At 37.6% G+C, this 9,144-nt stretch overlaps 1 pseudogene; it reads left to right on the top strand.

Moving 5' to 3' along the window:
- Nucleotides 1-241: 241 nt before the first annotated feature.
- On the top strand, nt 242-8,667 carry LOC116136157 (annotated as a pseudogene).
- The last annotated feature ends 477 nt before the right edge of the window (nt 8,668-9,144 follow it).

Here is a 9,144-nt window from a genome sequence, read left to right as displayed (position 1 = left end):
GAACCTACATACCAGTTGATAGTCGGTTTTGAAAAGGAATCGAACCCTAAGTATCCACCGATTCCGGCTGCGATAGATTCTTTTTCATATCCCTACCAATTGCGTGGTGACACTAAGTGAGAATGTTCGGTAGACCTAGTATTACCCTTATATTAATTATTTGCAAAGCAACTAATATTCTTTATTTCTTTGCAAAAGCAACTAACATTCTTTGCAAAAGCAACGAATATATTCTTCCTTTTTCTTCTTCTTCTTTTACTTTTACTTTCTGACAACCAGAGCCTCGACCTTGACATTAATGACCCAAATGGCAAGTGATGCTGCTTCATACACACCGGAATCTTTCAGGCTCCGTTGGGACGTGTTTTTAAGTTTCAGAGGTGAAGATACTCGCCACACCATCACGCACAGCATATACGACTCACTTCATCAGCATGGAATCAGAGTCTTTAGAGACGACGAGGGCTTGAACCGTGGGGAAGAGATTGCCCCTAGTCTGATTGAAGCCATCTATGACTCCGCGGCTTCCATTGTCATTCTCTCGCCCAATTATGCCTCTTCTAGGTGGTGCCTTGAAGAGCTGGGTAAAATATGCGAGTTGAATAGACTGATTCTGCCTGTATTCTACCAAGTTGATCCCTCCGATGTTAGGCGACAACAAGGACCTTTTAGAGAGCATTTTAAGAGCCATGAAGAGAGATTTGGACAAGAAATGGTGTTGAAATGGAGGAAAGCTATGGAAAAAATCGGTGGTATTTCTGGTTGGGTTTTCGTTAACAGGTAATTGGTTGATTCCACGTTGGGTTGTGTAAGCTTGGAAAGCTAAATTAGATATTTAATTCCATGTTGTTTGTATTGTACTAGATAATAATTTAATATGGCAAAGAAACCCCAGGTGCATTTTAATATTCTTTAATGTCCAATGAATCCTTTTTACTCGCTGACGAGCTCAATTAAGGGAATTTTAAATCAATCAAGAACGATCATGGGACCCCAACTATATTTTTATATCAAATGTGCACAAGTGCATTATAAAAATGGAAAAGTTATTTCTGCTTTTGGTCAATTATTGTTGTTGATGATCATATAATTTTGCAGGGACGAAGAGCAGCTGGTGCAACTTTTAGTCAAAAGGATTTCGACTGAATTGAGTAATACTCCAATAAGAGTGGCTGCTTATCCAGTTGGACTTAATTCTCGTGTGGAACAACTTGTGAGGTTGTTAGATGTAAAATCCAGAGGCATTCTGGTTCTGGGGCTTCATGGGATGGGTGGGGTTGGTAAGACAACCCTTGCAAAGGCTGTTTACAATAAATTTGTTGGGCAATTTGAGCATCGCAGTTTCATTTCAAATGTTAGAGAGATTTCAGGAAAAGATGATGGATTGATATCTCTACAAAAGAAACTTATTGATGATCTTTACCCTGATAATAAGGTGGTTATTACAAATGAGGTTAAAGTAAATATTGAGGCTATCAAGAGGATACTTGAAGAGAGAAAAGTTATTGCCGTTTTCGATGATGTTGATGATATAAGCCAACTACATGCACTATGTGGAAAGAAAGAATGGTTCTGTGAAGGAAGTCGAATTATTATTACCACAAGAGATAGAGGCGTTTTACCTGAAAATTATGCGCACCACGAGGTACAAAAGTTGGATCCCTCTGAGTCACTCCGACTTTTCAGTTACCATGCACTTAGAAGAGAGAAACCTGCAGACCAGTTTTTGGATCTGTCTAAGCAAATTGTATCACTTACAGGAGGGTTGCCATTGGCTCTTGAGGTATTTGGTGCTTTTTTGTTTGATAAGAGGAGGATCCCGGAATGGGAAGATGCAATGGGAAAGTTAAGAAAGATTCGTCCTGATAATCTTCAAGGAATACTAAAGATAAGCTTTGATGGGCTAGATGAACAAGATAGGTGTATATTCCTTGACATCGCATGTCTGTTTGTTGAAATGGAGATGAAGAGAGAAGAGGCTATAGACATATTGAAAGGTTGTGGATTTAGAGCTGAGATAGCAATCTCAGTCCTTGTGGCAAAATCACTCATCAAGATTGCTGAGGATGATACTTTGTGGATGCATGATCAACTTAGAGACATGGGCAGACAAATTGTTCAACAGGAGAACCTTCTAGATGCTGGACAGCGTAGTAGACTGTGGAATCGTCATGATATCATGTCTGTGTTGATGCTGAAAAAGGTAATGGATAACAGCAAATGCCTCTTGATTAACAATCCTTATTTGTTCTGCTTTTTTTTCTCTCTCTCTCTCTTTTTTTAGAACAAATTTTCTTAAATCCCTAGACTTCATGTGCAATTGCAAAAAAGCATTAGACCTGACCAACTAAACTAAATTTCTGAAGTTTCTTTTGCTGAATGAAATCTCCTCATACCATCAATTTGGTCGAATGAAATTAGAATTTCACCAATATTGTGTTAGCATGCCAAGTTCTATACCAGCGACATTTTCGCAGTGACAGATTTTTTGAATTTTTGGATGCAAGAGGAGCTCATGCGTCCATGTTTTCATATGAGAGTAAAGTGGTCTGTTATTTCTGGTTCACTCTCCCTGTACTGTATTTGTAAATTTCCTTTCCACTTGTAGATTTGGGTGTCGCTGTCAATATAAAAAATCAGTATAACCACTGCAAAACAATGTAATTTAGTTCAGATTTTAACATGCAGAAATTCACTTAACTGGCAAAGGTTCTCCCGAAGTGCATACACGGGTGTGTGCACTTGCATACCGTTGTGGACATATGTCACTTAAGAGTTTTTCTTTTTTCCTTTTTTAGTGACAATTTGCTTCAGTCACAGTGAATTAGCATATCAGTATTGATAATTTTGTTGAGTCTTGGATGAAAGAGAAAATAACTATGTATATGTGATATAATTTTATTAATAGCCATATGAGTGACATTATATCCTCATCCTATCTTAGACTTTACATGGTTTTACATTGGGAGTAGTTGTTTTCCCTCCTAATTGGTTCTGTTCGTCTTTAAAGTAGTATCCATATTTTTGGCCACAGGGAACAAGAAGTATACAGGGTATTGTCCTAGACTTTAAAGAAGGAATCTTGAAGAAGAAGAATTCAAGTGCTGACACAAATTTCTGGGGTAATCATGAACGAAGGCTAAGTCTTATCCCTGCTGTTACATACTTGAAAGAAAGATACAAAAAATGTTATCAACATGGATCAGAAAATGAGAGAGAGACTATACTTTACACTTAATCTTTTGAATCAATGGTTTGTCTGAGACTGCTTCAGATCAATTATATAAAATTGGAAGGGAAGTTTAAATTTCTTCCTGCTGATCTGAAGTGGCTGCAGTGGAAAAAATGTACAGTGAAAACGCTTCCTTCTGATTTTTGTCCTTTCCAACTTGCTGTTCTTGATCTCTCAAATAGTGCCATTGAACATGTGTGGAGTTCGTACACTAACAAGGTATGCTTCACTTCTTATCATCATAATTTTGGCTATGACCACAAAAATAAGATGTTGGTAACCAGGACGATGTTTTTGGTGCCTAAGCAGGCTTCTCACTACATAGTTTTCTGCTTTCTTTTAGTTTGAGTTACCAAAAGCCACTATAATGCTCAGGGTTTGTTCTGCCAATATGATGTTGGACTAATAGAATAGGCCTTAGGTTATTTTAGTCTTTGCTTCAATTAGATTAGGGATTTGATTTGTCTAGAGTATTTTTAGAATTTTATTTTGTTTGTGACTGTTTTTTATGTTTATTTCGTATTTGCTTAGGATTAGATTTTTGTTTTACAAATTTACAAAGAGTAAATGACATGTAACCACCCTGTTTCATAAATTCTAGATTCTAACACTTAAATTAACACCGTTAATAGTTTTTAGATTTTGGCACGGTATAAAGAGTGTTATTATCAAACTTCCTTGACAAATAGATTAATAAATTCTTTTTAACCCCCAAATTAGTAGAATTAGAATAATCATCTTACTTTCAAATTTATTTCAATAACACCCTCTTCTTCAACCCTCCTTCCCTTCTCGTTGTCCACAAAACCACAAACAGGTGGTGTGCACTTTCTGGCAATGTTTTAAAACCCAACCCGGGGTGAAACCCGACAAAGTTTTCGGGTCCCTGGTTGACCGGTTTAACCGGTTAAAAATTTTAAAACTCAGCAAATACACCCCTAAAAATTACCTGCAAGTCCCTACATGTTTGAACTTTATCAAACACACCCCAAATGAAAATCGACCGGCTCTTGATCGACAGCGGCGACACCCCAGATGCAACCCCAATCGTCCCCTGAGCCTATTTCCATTAAAATCTATCCAAGATCTGGCTGAAATAGGTTTGATTTCAGCCAAATCTCACCGATGCCGGCGTGGGTATTCCAGGCCAGATCTCATCCACGTCGGTGCCGACAAACCTCCCCATCACCCAGGAATTACTCCCTTGTTCCTTCTGACCAAAACCCACCTCACCGCACCCCTGCTAGCCTCTCTAATCGTTGGAAAAATCCCATTGTTGCCGTTGCCAAGTTTGTTCGATTTTCGATCGATTTACTCACCGGAAATCAACGTCGTCACCACCATTGCATTCACCGGAACTTAGTCTTCAAAAACCCTAACCTTCCGGCCGTCGATTGTTCGCCGATCATCCTCCCAAATCTTAGGGTTTTGGGATGAATCGGAAAAGTTGAACCTGGCTCGTTGAAGCTGCCGGGTCCCAGTTCAACCGGTAGGGCCGGGCTGGGTTTTAAAACAATGCTTTCTGGGCAGACTTCAATCGCCAACTCCTGAAATCAAATCAAAACAAGAAAATCAACACAGATACATTTCAATCAACCGCAAACAAACTCCAAACAAAACCACAGTCTAAAACTCCTTTCAAAATCTCCGAAAATCCAACCTCCAAACAAACCGATAAACACCAAAATCGAAAACCCTAGAAGGCGAATTGCAGGCGATTGGGGGCTGGGTTGTTGGGGTTTTTTTCGGAGAGATGCCGGCGAATCCAATGGTGGTATCGGGGATAATTTCCAGTGGCAAATTCGGCCAGAAAGTGGCTGAAAAAGTTGGTAATCGCACGAAAAAAAACAGGTGGTGTTCGCGAGCGATTGGTGGGTGCTTCGGGGTGGGAGTGAGATGGGGTTTCGTGGGGAAGATGTTGGGGTGTCAATGGTGGAGTTGGAGAGGTTCATTGGTGCTAGATTTTGGCCAAAACAGGCCAGAAACGGCGGCTGTTAGGATGGAAAAGGCATCACTCACCGTCGATTGATTGATTGTTTGATTGCCGTTTGCGATTTTTCTAGGTTTTTATCTTTTGATTTCGTTGATTGATTGTTTGGTTAAGGGTGATGAATCTTGTCGATTTGGGTGAAAAATCCGGCAGGGATTCACGGAATACGGGCGTTGGCAATTTTTATTTTATTTCAGATTTAACGTAACACAAATGATTGATCGATACTTTAAATAATTTTCTATTAATTTAAAAGTAGTAATCTGGAATTTATGAAAAGAACTTGCCGTTTCGCTAAACCCCATGTGAGAACGTGTCGTTTACTCATTTACAAAATAAAAACTTTTTATTGTGTTTGTTTTGATATTTTTATCTTATCCTGTTTAAAATATATGTGTGTTACTATTCTCAAAATTCAATCTTGCTCTCTTCAATTTAAAATATTTAATTTTTTTTAATCTTTTAAGTTTATTAATTTAACTAAACACTTTTAACAATAAAAATTTATAAATTAATAAAACCATTTTCACCCACTCACATATTCTCGATAATTGGTCATCACCGTTAGCATTTAATAGGCGGATAGGAAGTATTTTTGTTAATTTTAAAACTTTTATTATATGGAATGTTTAACTAAATTAACAAATATATGAGATTAAAAAAAAATTTATCAAACATATTTTCAAATTCAAATCCTATCTTTATAATAATATCTTAACTCAACTTTTTAAAAAATACTATTCAAAAATACTATTATTATTAACAAACTTTGGTTGGTGATTGATAAGAACATGGCTTTTCTCCTCATGCTTTATCTGTTTCTCTTAGAATTTCTCTGCTTTTTTGCTTGTTCTCCTTGATATATCCTTATTCATTCTCTCTATTGTGCAACTCCATAAAAAAATTCAATATGATTGTTTTCTTTTATCACAAAGGAAAATTTTATTGTTTGCCAGGTGGCTAAGAACTTGATGGTCATGAATTTTCGCGGTTGCTGGAATCTAGCTGCTATTCCTGATTTATCCGAGCATCAGATCCTGGAAAAGCTTGTTCTTGAGGGTTGCATTAAACTGACTAAGATTCATGAATCAGTTGGTAATATGAGTACATTACTTCATTTGAACCTCAGAGCATGCTCAAGCCTCATTGAATTCCCAAGCGATGTCTCAGGTCTGAAACATCTTGAGAAACTTATCCTCTCTCGTTGCTCTAAATTAAAGAACTTACCGGAGAACTTAGGCAGCATGAGATCTTTAAAGGAACTTCTTCTTGATGGAACTGCTATAGAAAAACTGCCTAAATCAATATTTTTCCTTGTAAAACTTGAGAAGCTAAATCTAGATAACTGTCAACTTTTGAAACAACTACCTGAATGTATAGGAAAGCTGGATGCTCTGAAGGAACTCTCTCTTAATCATTCTGCAATAGAAGAACTACCAGATTCTGTTGGATCCTTGGCAAACCTTGAGCAACTAAGTTTAATTGGCTGTGGATCAGTGACTGCAATCCCTGATTCTATTGGGAATCTCAAGTCCTTGATAGAATTCTTAATTGGTGGAACTGCTATAGAAAAACTGCCTACTTCCATTGGTTCATTATCATATTTGAAGGCTTTCTCAGTTGCGAAGTGTCAACTCCTTTGCAAATTGCCTGAATCAATTGAAGGATTAGCTTCACTTGTTGAGCTTGAGTTAGATGGGACATCCATCAAAGATCTTCCAGATCAGATTGGTGGCTTGAAAATGCTTGACAAGCTTCAGATGAAGAATTGTATATATCTTAAAAATTTACCGGTACCAATTGGAAGCGTGTTGAGTCTTACTACTCTGGACATTTTTGAAGCCAATATTTCGGAGTTGCCCGAATCCATTGGGATGTTAGAAAATCTTATTATGTTAAGAATGAACAAATGTAAACAGCTCCAGAAACTTCCAGCTTCAATTGGAAAATTGAAGTCTTTGGTCCATTTGCTAATGGAGGAAACTGCCATAACAGAGTTACCAGAAAGCTTTGGTATGCTTTCAAGCTTAATGGTATTGAGAATGTTTAAATAGCCACGTTTAAAAATGCCTGGAAAAACTGAGCCAATGGTTACTAATGTGGTACTGCCAACATCTTTCTCAAATCTCACATTGCTGGAAGAATTGGATGCTCGTTCTTGGAGAATCTGTGGTAAAATTCCTGATGATTTTGACAAGTTGTCACGTTTAGAAATCTTGAAACTAGATAACAACAATTTTCACAGCCTTCCATCTAGCCTGAGGGGACTCTCCCTTCTCAAAAAGCTTTGGTTGCGCGACTGTGAAGAACTCCAGTCTCTCCCTCCTCTTCCCTCTAGTTTGGAAGAGGTAAATGTTGCAAACTGTTTTGAATTGGAAAGAATACATGACCTTTCAAACTTGGAGAGCTTAAAGTTACTGAACCTTACAAACTGTGAGAAAGTGATGGATATTCCTGGCCTTGAATGTTTGAAGTCCTTGAGACGTTTGCACATGAGTTGTTGCAATGCATGCTCTGCAGTAGTGAAGAAAAGACTTTCTAAGGTTCTCTCTCAATCTCTCTCAGTTCCTCAATTCCTATCATGTGTGTGTAAATTGTTACTCTTATAAATTTTTCTCAACTACGACCATCCTAATACTCTTAATGCTGAGTTCCATGAAGAAGATTTTGTCTAGTTTTGACTGCCTCTTATTGCAATTTGTAGGTTCATTTGAAGAAATTACACAATCTAAGTATGCCTGGAAGCAAACTTCCAGAATGGTTTACTCCAAATATTGTTAGATTTTCAAAACGGAAAAACCTAGAGATCAAAGCTGTGATCATAGGTGTAGTCGTCGCTCTTGACCATCAGATACCAGATGATGTGAGATATCAACTCCCTGGAGTAGTGGACATTCTAGCAACAATCACGACACCGGATAAACCTATATTTAACACCACTTTGGATTTACAGGGGGTACCAAAGACAAACGGTGATCAACTTCACTTGTGTCGATATTCAGTGTATGATGATCCTTTGGTTATGATGTTGAAAGATGGTTATAAGATACAGGTATCCAAAAGAGACCCACCACTTGTCAAGGGGGTTGAACTGAAGAAATGTGGGATTTATCTGGTTTATGAAAATGATGATGATTATGATGGGGATGAGAAGTCATTAGAGGAAAGCCAACTATCTGTATCAGAAAAGCTAGCTCATTTTTTTGCTTCTTTTGGAGAAGATGAAGATGATCAAATGTCTGAAGCAGGTACTCAAGTTGAACAAGAAATGCAAGAGACCAAAGAAAAAGAAGGTACAAGTTCATCCAACAATGATAGTTACTTTACTTTTGTCGCAATTGTTGTTTCTTTTACCATACTGTTGATTAGTTGGTTGTGCTTCTTTTTGTTGAGAGAGAGAGGTTTATGAAACTTTATTATGTGAATAATATTTTATTTTATTTTAGAGTAAGCNTTGTTGCAATTTGTAGGTTCATTTGAAGAAATTACGCTATCTAAGTATGCCTGGAAGCAAAATTCCAGAATGGTTTACTCCAAATATTGTTAGATTTTCAAAACGGAAAAACCTAGAGATCAAAGCTGTGATCATAGGTGTAGTCATCGCTCTTGACCATCAGATACCAAATGATGTGAGATATCAACTCCCTGGAGTAGTGGACATAAGAGCAACAATCACCACACCGGATAAACCTATATTTTACACCACTTTGGATTTACGGGGGGTACCAAAGACAAATGAGGATCAAGTTCACTTGTGTCGATATTCAATGTATGGTGATCCTTTGGTTACGATGTTGAAAGATGGTTATAAGATACAGGTATCCAAAAGAGACCCACCAGTTGACAAGGGGGTTGAACTGAAGAAATGTGGGATTTATCTGGTATATGAAAATGATGATGATTATGATGGGGATGAGAAGTC

This window comes from Pistacia vera, unplaced genomic scaffold (genome assembly GCF_008641045.1).
Source record: "Pistacia vera cultivar Batoury unplaced genomic scaffold, PisVer_v2 Contig31, whole genome shotgun sequence".
NCBI classification, from domain to species: domain Eukaryota; kingdom Viridiplantae; phylum Streptophyta; class Magnoliopsida; order Sapindales; family Anacardiaceae; genus Pistacia; species Pistacia vera.
The sequence above is the reverse complement of the archived record's forward strand: the minus strand, read 5'-3'. Positions and strand labels throughout refer to the sequence as shown.